Source organism: Orycteropus afer, unplaced genomic scaffold, assembly GCF_000298275.1.
Source record: "Orycteropus afer afer isolate SDZICR_OR568_19922 unplaced genomic scaffold, OryAfe1.0 scaffold00040, whole genome shotgun sequence".
Taxonomy (NCBI): domain Eukaryota; kingdom Metazoa; phylum Chordata; class Mammalia; order Tubulidentata; family Orycteropodidae; genus Orycteropus; species Orycteropus afer.
In genome coordinates this window covers 13734538-13743902 of record NW_006921627.1, presented here as the reverse complement: position 1 = coordinate 13743902, position 9365 = coordinate 13734538, and positions in this window count along the sequence as shown.

Below are 9365 nucleotides of genomic sequence, written 5' to 3'. Positions count from 1 at the left end.
TGTTGCAGTTTCAGGGGAGGGAAGATAGCTTTTTAAGTTTCCAGGATTGTTTTTACTAACAGAGTTCTATTAGAAAAGCCTGTATTCTCAAAGCTAAACATAGGGAAAGAGGGAGGGCTGAGAACTGGAAACTAACGAAAAAAAGTGAAATGAATTGAGAAGGAAATTTTAGTCCTCTGAGAAAACAAAAATCTTTACAACTGGACCAATTAGCAACATCATGATAAATGGAGAAAAAAATGAAGTTGTCAAGGATTTCATTTTACTTGGATCCACATCAACACCCATGGAAGTAGCAGTCAAGAAATCAAATGATGTATTGCATTGGGCAAATCAGTTGCAAAAGACCTCTTTAAAGTGTTTAAAAGGGAAGATGTCATTTTGAAGACTAAGGTGCCCCTGACACAAGCCATGGTATTTTCAATACCTAATATGCATGTGGGGAGCTCTGGTAGCATAGTGCCTAAGGCACTTGACTGCTAGCCAGAAGGCTGGCTGTTCAACCCACCAGCCACTCCTCGGAAGGAAGATAGGGCAATCTACTTCCATAGTGATACTGCCTCGGAAACCCAAGGAGGGGTCACTATAAGTCGGATCCAACTCGACGGTACATAACAACAACAATATGCGTGTGAGAACTAGACAACATGTAAAGAAGACTCAGAACAATTGATGCATTTGAATTGTGGTGTTGGCAAAGAATATTGAATGTAACCTTGGACTGCTAGAAGAATGAAAAGAATCGTCTTGGTGGAAGTACAGCTGAAATGCCCCTGAGAGGAGAGAATGGCCCGACTTCGTCTCTCATATTTGGTCATGTTATCAGAAGGGACCAGTCCCTGGAGAAAGGTATCATGCTTGGTAAAGTAGAGGGTCAGCAGAAAGAGGGAATACCCTCAATGAGATGGATTGACACAGTAGCTTGAGGACGCACTCAAAAGCATGGCGACGATTGTGAGGATGGCACAGGACCGGGCAGTGTTTCCTTCTGTTGTACGTAGGGTCACTATGAGTCAGAACTGAGTCCACGGCACCTAACAGCAACAACTGAGAAATGAGCAAATGCTGCTTGTGCATCTTGCACTAAATGCTGCAGAAATTTACAGGTGGTTGCTTGAGGAAAAAGAAAAACACTAGCCTCTGTTACTGAAACTCTCTGGCAATTTTGGTGCCTCTCCTAAGGCACTTAGGATAGCAAATCTTATTGCTTGGAGTTGATTAACAGCCACAAATCAATTTGTTTACAGTTTGCTTCTCAGATACATTACTTATTATTTCTGTTAATGGTATTTTTGGGAAGAAGGCTTCAAACCATCATGTCCTAAATTTAATTCACGTTGAATTATAAGAACATGACATTTTTACGACTATAAAAAATAAGAGTGATCACATATGGCTTCTCTACTAAGTACAAATTGTTATTGATTGTTGCTGTTTTATTTTATATATATATATATAACAATATATATAATACATATATAATATATATATATATATGTATAAAATAAAACAGCGGCAGTCAATAACAATTTGTATTTAGTAAAGAAGCCATGATCACTCATTTTTTTTTAAAGAAAAAAAGACAACTTGTTTATTGTGATTTGGGCGCAATTTTACAAAGCAGAATTGTTTTACATTCAACGGTTCATATACATTTTGTTTATGTACACTGATTACCATCTCCACAATGTAACAACTCTCCTCTCACCTCCTCCCTGTAGCTACCCCTTCCCTATGTCCTTCTTACCTATGTATTCCTGCCTACCTAGTTTTTTCCCAGTGCAAATACTGCCCTTCTGATCTCCCATGGTTGACGGTTTATAATCAAACTTCATTTGAATTGTATAAACTTCATTTGCCAAATCACTATGAATGGGTATGTTGTGGTTATGTTTGTATGTCAGCTTGGCTGGGCCTGGTTGAATGGCTGGGCAGCTGGTGATAGTTATTCCCCATGGTAAGACTGGCAATCAGCTCCATGGTGGGATCTACCACAAGCAGCTGAGTAGCTGCCTTTAGGATGTGGTCTGCTTTCTGTGTATAAGGAGAAGCCTTGGGAATGGATCCACAATCAACACTCTAGCTTATGGCACCTTGAACCCTGCACATAGCCATGTCTTTGTTCAGCAGCCTGTCATGCTCTGCAGACCTTGAGACTTACAATGGATTTGAATTAATGGCCTGCCATGTGGTTTGGTAACATCGGGACTGTGCCTTTTCACTTGTCAACCTTGGGCTTGGCCGCCTCAGCAGCCAGCAGCTGTCTGAGTGAAGAAAAGCCTCTAGCTTCAGTAGGCTGGGAGCTGGAGGCAGAGCTAAAGCCCAAGACTGAGGGGCTTTCACCCAGCCCCTAGAGCCTGGCACTTTGAACTTGGACTTAAAACCTCCAGATTGTAAGAGAATAAACTCCTGTTTGTTAAAGCCATCCTATTTGTGGTATATTCTTGTCAGAGCAGCACAAGGTAACCAGAACAGGGTACGTTTGTTATCACCTTGCTAGGTCCCTTGTGAAGGAGTCAGTAATTTGACAGGTGCACAAAAGCAGTATGTCTGAGAAATTTTGCATTGAAAGAATATGAGGAGTGAAATAATCTGCTTCTACATGTTTTACCTGTCTAGGTAAAATAACAAAACTAGATATTTTTGTGTAAAAGCAAAATATATGTACATTTTTAATCAAATGTATATGTATGTATATACAAAAAATAATAACTGTGAATTTTAACATTTTGCATACTAAACAGAAGGAGCCCTGGTGGTGCAGTTGTTAAGTGCTCAGCTGCTAACTGAAAGGTCAGTGGTTCAATCACACCAACCGCTCCATGGGACAAAGATGTGGCAATGTGCTTCTGTAAATATTACAGCCTTAAAAATCTCATGGGGCAATTCTATCTTGTCCTATAGTGTCATTATGAGTCAGAATCAACTTGGCAGCAGTGAGTTATACTAAATAGAAATATATAGTACAAATATTAAATATACTATGTCTAAGATAATAAGTAAAAATTGTATCAAAATGATACAATTAGTGTATCTAATAAGAAGCTGATTTAACTTGGACATAGTTTTGTTTAAGTAAGGTTGACCTTAGTAGATTGTAACAGAGTAAATATGCCTTATGTTTATGCAAAGATTCCAAATCATGGAAAGAAGGAAAGCCTAGGGGTGGGATGTAGAGGGAGCTAGTCAGTTGGGACCTGGGCTTGTAACTCTGGCTGCTATGACCTCAAAGCTGGAAAAAAAGGGGGGATTAATCTCCATTCCCTCTTTTGTTGAATGGCTTAAAAAAAAAGAGAGAGAAAGCAAGTCATTGCCATCAAGTCAATTCCAACTCATAATGACCCTACGGGACAGAGTAGAACTATTCCATAAGGTATCCAAGGGTATAAATCTATACATAAGCAGGCTGTCTCATCTTTCTCCCATGGAGGGACTGGTGGGTTCAAACTGCTAAACTTTTGGTTAGCAGCCCAATGCTTTACCCACTGCACCACCAGAACTCCCTTAGACAGTGATCAAATGCAACCATTGCCATGGAGTTAGATCTGACCCATAGCGACCCATGTTGTTGTTGTTATGTGCCGTCAAGTCAGACCCGACTGATAAAGGAGGTGAAAAATGACTATCAAAATCAACTAGGTGTCTGAAGCTTGGTTACTGGGAGGCAGGAGGGGAGCTAGTAATAGGACCAACCCTGCCTGGAGCTGATGCTGGAGAATAAAGTCAGGTGCCTGAGCCCAGCCAGACAGCAAGTGTCCTTGTCCCTGTGGTGCACAGCTCAGAATCAGCCACACCTACAGGGGTCATTAGAGATATGAGGAGAAAATCAGAGGTATCTGAGAAGCATGCTGTGCCCTAGCATGGGAGAAATAGTGAGCAGGCTCAGAAGAGAAACCTCCAGGGACATGGCTAGGCTCTGTTCCTAGAAAGACGAGGAGCAAGATCATGTCCTGGCCTCCTGACTCGAGGAGAGCAGTAGCCCTTCCCAAAATTGACAATAAAAAGATCCAAGGGTTCACAGTAGGCAAAAGGTTAAATAAAAAAATGTCCATCAACAGATGAATGGATAAACAACATTTTCTGTATACATATAGTGGTATATTACTTAGTCATAAAGAGAAGTAAAGCCCTGATACATGCTAGAAAATGAATGAAACCTGAAAACATTGTTAAGTGAAATAAGTTAGTTGCAAAAGGACAAATACTGTTTGATCTCACTTACATGAAAAAATCAATTATATAGAAAACAAGAATTAACTGTGCTTACCAGGGAGGAGGGAAAGGAGGAGTTTTTGCTTAGAGTACAGTGAGTGAAGGTCAACAATAGTAGGAAAATTTGGAAAAGGGTAGTGAAAATGTTTGCACAACTTGAAAAATGTAATCTCTATCTCTGAATTATACATGTAGAAATTGTTGATTTGGTATATGTTTTGCTGTGTATATTTTCACCACAATAATAATAATAATAAAATCAAAGAGTGCAACCACATAAAGCCTTCAGGAAGCTGTGTGTTCTCTTGAAAACAGGTGTTATTTGAACATGCAAAATAAGAACCTCTACTGTTATCTGACTGAAATAAGTTAAGACATGTACTGGTTACCTAGTGCCGCTCTGACAAGAATATACCACAAATGGGATGGCTTGAACAAACAGGAGTTTATTCTTACAATTTGGAGGCTTTAAGTCCGAGTTCAAAGTGCCAGGCTCTAGGGACTGGGTGAAAGCCCCTCAGCCTTAGGCTTTAGCTCTGCCTCCAGCTCCCAGCCCACTGAAGCTAGAGGCTTTTCTTCACTCAGAGAGCAGCTGGCTGCTGAGGCTGCCAAGCCCAAGGTTGGCAAGTATAAAGGCACATGCCGCTATTACCAAACCATATGGCAGGTCATTAATTCAAGTCCATTGTAAGTTCCAGGATCCACAAAGCATGGCAGACTGCTGAACAACAACATGGCTACATGCAGGGGCCAATCATGCCATAAGCTAGAGACTGTTCCCCAAGGCTTCTGCTTATATACAAGAAGCAGACCACATTCCCTAAGGCAGCTACTTAGCTGCTCACAGTAGATTCCCCCATGGAGTTGATTACCAGTCTCATCATGGGGAATACTACACTCAGCTGCCCAGCCACTCACTCAACCAAGCCCAGCCAAGTTGACACACAAACATAACCACCACAATATAAATCAACTCTGTTCCTCGGAATAATCTTAGGTTGCCTCCACACTGACAAATCCCAAGCAGTGAAAAAATAATTACTGATCTTAATTAGATTCACACAGAAAACTAAATATTTGTACCAACTATTTGAATTTTGGTAGAATCATATCCTACACTTCAGAGCATCTTATGAAACTCTATCTTCCAGGTAACTCCAAAAACTTGAATTTGAGTTTCTCCTTTGTGTTGATAGGACAGTTATCAAAAAATATAATTCAGCAGACTGAAGCCTTTGGTAGCAATAACCTAGTAGGTCCTTGTCTTATTTTAGAAGTGAAGTAAAACCTCTGGAAATGAGCCAAAAATAACTGAAGGTTGTTCTTAAAGGTGTTGGGTAAAACCAAAATGTAGTGTAAATATCACATGGCAAGTGAAGTGTGCTAGTTTCTTTTATGAATTGATTTTTTAGGAAATTGTAACACATTTTAAAATGTGGACCTACAAAAATTGTTCCATTTAAAATCTTGAGTAAAGTTTACAACTATTTGATGATTATTTATAAAAATTGATTGTAATTTTTTATGACCTGTGGTGATTATGTTTTTGTGTCAACTTGGCTGGTCCTGGTTGAGTGGCTGGGCAGCTGGCACTCCCCATGATGAGACTGGCAATCAGCTCCATGGTGGGATCTACCACAAGCAACTGAGTAGCTGCTTTAGGTATGTGGTCTGCTTCCCATATATAAGCAGCTGTTGTTGTTATATGCCGTCGAGTTGGACCCGACTCATAGCGACCCCTCCTTGGGTTTCCGAGGCAGTATCACTACGGAAGTAGATTGCCCCATCTTCCTTCCAAGGAGTGGCTGGTGGGTTTGAACCGCCAGCCTTCTAGTTAGCAGTCAAGTGCCTTAGGCACTATGCTACCAGAGCTCCTATATAAGCAGCAGCTTTGGAAATGGTCTCTAGCTTATGGCACCTTGAACCCTGCATGTAGCCGTGTCATTGTTCAGCCTGCCATGCTCTGCAGACCTTGGGATTTACAATGCACTTGAATTAATGGCCTGCCGTGTGACTTGGTAATATTGAAACTGTGCCTTGTTACTTGTCAACCTTGAGCTTGGCAGCCTCAGCAGCCAGCTGCTGTCTGAGTGAAGAAAAGCCTCTAGCTCCAGTGGACCGGGAGCTGGAGGCAGAGCTGAATGAAGCCCAAGGCTGAGGAGCTTTCACCCAGTCCTTAGATCTTGGCACTTTGAACTTGGACTTAAAGACTACAAATTATACAAATAAACTCCTGTTTGTTTAAGCCATCCCATTTGTGGTATATTTCTTGTCAGAGCAGCACTAAGTAACAAAACATGACCTTAATGGCTTTAAAAATAGAGCCAATTCTCTGCTCAAATAATAACTAAAGACAGTTTGGCATTAAACTTATGCATAATCAAAAAAATATATGCATCACTAAAGATAAATATTGACAGAAACACTTGTGAGAAAAATATTAAATGAGAGAGATAGGCAAAATCTATAAAGGTTGTAATTGTTTCTTTCACTCATTCATTACTATTGTCTGTTGTTGTTATTTGCCGTCGAGTATAAAATTCTAAAACATTGTATGAGCTACTTTTTTTTTTAATTTTTCTGGTATGGCTTTGGGGAGAGATTAAAATTGTCTTTTTTAAATAGAATGATTGATACCATGCATACTACTGTATTTTACATGAATAATACACACATTATACTTTTTTCTTTTTGCAAAATACATAATCTCCTTGGGCATTAGTGTCCTATGAGCACTATGCATGTTATGTGTGAAAATATGGGAATAAGAAGATATGTTCAGGAACTATATCAAAAAAGCTTAATTTCAATGTATTTGGATCAATTTTTAGAAAGGGTGTTATTAATGTCTGAAAGAAAATACATGGGGTTAACTGAAGCCAAAGCAGCAATCTTTTATTCTGTCATTCTTTCAGTTTGAGTCAGTTTTGTTGTTGAAATAAAACCTTTCCTCAGTACCTTCCTTCAGGATGTGGAAAATGCATTAGATCAAGCCTGGACTAAGATACTCCTTGGAAGGAAGGTTGGGCAATCTACTTCTGTAGTGATAACACCTTGGAAACCCAAGGAAGGGTCGCTATGAGTCAGGTCTCATTCAACAGCAGTGAGTTTGGTTTTGGTTTTTTTAGAATAAGATAAAACAGTGAGTAAAAAAGCAAACCGAATTTTGTAGCCATATAATTTATGGTGAATACTGTACTTATCACTCCCCATTGTATACATGACCTTGCCTTGAATTTGCCCAAAATTTTACAAAGATTGAGGTGCCTTATTTGTGGAAGTTACACTACAGGCAAACTTGTAAGGTAGTTTTGACAATAAGGCCAACCCTGTAGGTCCTTTGTCACACTTCCCACTGAGTTCCAATCAAATGAAAAAGTAAATGGATATTTGTGTCTGGCAAATATATGCTTCTTTTGTGGATGTAAAGCAGTGCATTCTTGCAGAAGATCTAACTAGAGCTAAATAATTTCTCATGGAGATTGCCTGTTTCCATACCTAGGAACAGAAGGCTTCTCACAGTAATACAAATCAGTAAATGTTGTTGTTAGCTGCTGTTGAGTTAATTCCAGTTTATGGCTGAGCCCAAGTATGCAGAGTAGAACTGCTTGATAGTGTTTTCTGAAGCAGATAACATACTTTCTTGATAAAATTCTTTGATGTTCAAAAGTTTTTAATTTTGATGAATTCCAATTAATATATTTTCCTTTTATTTTTTGTGCTTCTGGTGTCATGTCTAAGAATCCATTGTCAATAATCTGACTAATATTTTAATGGAGAAAAATGTGCTTCAGAAATGCAACTGCGTTATTCACTCACTTAATTATTTCATCACTTTCTGGAGATATCTATCAGGAATAACATCATCTTATTTTGTGTGTATGTGGCAACAGTAATCAGTGACTGCTGAATGCAGTGGTGGAAAATTCCAGCGTCACCGCTACTGTATTCTCAATTTTTCTCATATATTGCGGTGGCTATGACTCCTGATGCAAACTCCTTTAGTCCTCCTTATCTGTTTTGACCAGCTCCTTTGACTTCCTACCTTCCCTCCAATTCCAAGAGTAGCCAGAATGCTTTGTAGTATACTCTTTTTCCACCTAAGTTGGTCAGGTTTGCTTTTCCTTGCTTTTAGCTAAGAATATTCTCTGAGTTGGCTTTTGATTTCATGCATACAAGCTGTCTATGTCTTCTTCTTGTTGTTGTTAAGTGCCATCAAGTCATCTCTGACTCATAGTGACCCTATGCACAGCAGAACAAAACACTGCCTGGTCTTGTGCCAGCCTCATGATCCTTGCTATACCTGAGCTCATCGTTGCAGCCACTGTGTCTATCCATCTCGTTGAGGGCCTTCCCCTTTTCCATTGACCCTCCACTTTACCAGGCATGATATCCTTTTCCAGGAAATGGTTCCTTCTGACAACATGACCAAAGTAGGTGAGAAGAAGTCTGGTCATTCTCACTTCCAGGGAGCATTCCAGATGCACTTCTTCCAGAACAGATTTGTTAGTCCTTTCAGCAGACTGTGGTACTCTTGCCATTCTTCTCCAGCACCACAACTCAAAGCATCAACTCTCCTTCGGCCTTCCTTATTCATTGTCCAGCTCTCACATGCATAAGAGGTGATTGAAAATACCATGGCTTGGGTTACTGTCTTACTGAATATTAATCCTTACATATAACCTGCCTTTTATTTCTGTTATTAAAATATGGGCTAGCAGAAACTGTTCCTTGAAATATCAGATAATTTTGAGCAGTGTTGAGTATAAATATTTTGGGTGCTTAGTCTTTTTGACTTTTATGTTAAAAATTCATCAGCTATTTTTCCAATATACCTATGTGTTCCTGTGTCATAAAACAGAAGAACGTATATAAGTTGATGATAAGATTTCAAAACTGTATTTCAGCAATAGCTTCATGGAACAAACATTATTACTGTCAATAACAAGCTTATCATTTTTCCCAAGTCATTTCTGGATTTTGATTCTACAAGTTTCATTTCCTAGAAAGCATATATATATATATATATATATATATATATATATATATATATATTTTGTGTTGTTGTTGTTATGTGCCGTCGAGTCAAACCTGACTCATAGCGACCCCTCCTTGGGTTTCCGAGGCAGTATCACTACGGAAGTAGGATTGCC